Here is a 1,431-nt window from a genome sequence, read left to right on the forward strand (position 1 = left end):
AATATACAATTAGCAATTCCCCCGCAAAGTTCAGATAACTGGCTTTTGTTTACATTAAAGTTATAATTATTGTAATAATAATTATAGTGATAATCATCTAGAAGCTTTGTAAATGTAGAAGTGCTTTCTGGATTAAATAAATGCTTGTATCAGAGTCTTTAAGTAGCATACACTAGAAATTATGCAGACTAGTTACCACATAGGACTATAATTTAAAACAGCAGAGAGTCTTATTGACCTCCCTATCTTTATTGGGAGAGAGAAAAAGTTAAAAGAGAGATTCTTTCTCTTCCTTTATGGTAAGACTTCTCAAACTTTCACAAGCATATGAATAACCCCAGTCACCAGAGGATCACGTTAAAATTCAGATTATGATTAGGTAAATTTGGGGTGGAGCCCAAGTTCTGCATTTCTAATAAACTCCCAGGTGATGTCAATGATGCTGGTCCATGGAGTAGCAAATATCTTCAGAGATATTGCACTGTTTATCTTTCTCTGAGCCTATCATAAATTCCCATTTTCATGTCTTAAAATAAATATGTTTAAAATGTTCAAGGACAGAAAGGAAAATAATAAAGCAGGAATAGAATATTATGAAAAAAGAAAGGTGGATTTTTAAAAGAATTATGTGTTCTATAAATGAAAAACGTTTTCATTAAAGTTAAAAAATAAAACCTCAGTAGAAAGGATTGAATCTTTTTTATTCACATTAATCATTTTGGACTTAACATGTTATCTAGATTATTACATAGTATTTTTTATGTCTGTCCTCTTTAATTAGATTTTAAGTCCCTTCAGAGAAAGACAATGGCTTATGTACCTCCCTTCGCTCATTGCCATATATAATGAGTACTGAATAATGTTTGATGAACAAAATGAGGATGTTTGGGGCTGCCAGTAAAAGAAAATCCACCTCAAAGTGGTATAAACAATTTGAGAATTTATTATCTTACTTATCTTATATAAGAAGAATTCCAGAGATAGAGTCCATGGACTGTATGATCAGGATGCTGGCTCTGTTTTTCTGTGTTTCTCCTAGCTTTGCCCTCCTCAGTTTGTCAGCTTTACCCTCATGCTTCTTTTCTTCATGGTGACAAGGTGGCTGCTAGCAGCAGCTGAAACAACAATTTTCATTGTTTATTTCCTGCGGGAGATAAAAACTTCTTCTGTAACTACAGAATACAAGTCTTTCCTTGTAGTGGAATTGGTTTTAATACACAGTTGCTAGGGAAATGCCATGCATGGCAATGGGATGAATCATCTTTCCCCAAGTTAGGGTGTCCATGGGGGAAAGAAGTGAATACCCGAACAAATAATTTTTCTCTTAGTAAGAGAAGTAGGGAATGAATGCTCAGTATGTAACCGATAGTGCCTCTGTAATGAATAGGCAAATTTCAGAGTCAGTAAAAATTATAAACGTATAATACCATG

Source organism: Pteropus medius, unplaced genomic scaffold (genome assembly GCF_902729225.1).
Source record: "Pteropus medius unplaced genomic scaffold, Ma_sr-lr_union100, whole genome shotgun sequence".
Lineage (NCBI taxonomy): Eukaryota > Metazoa > Chordata > Mammalia > Chiroptera > Pteropodidae > Pteropus > Pteropus medius.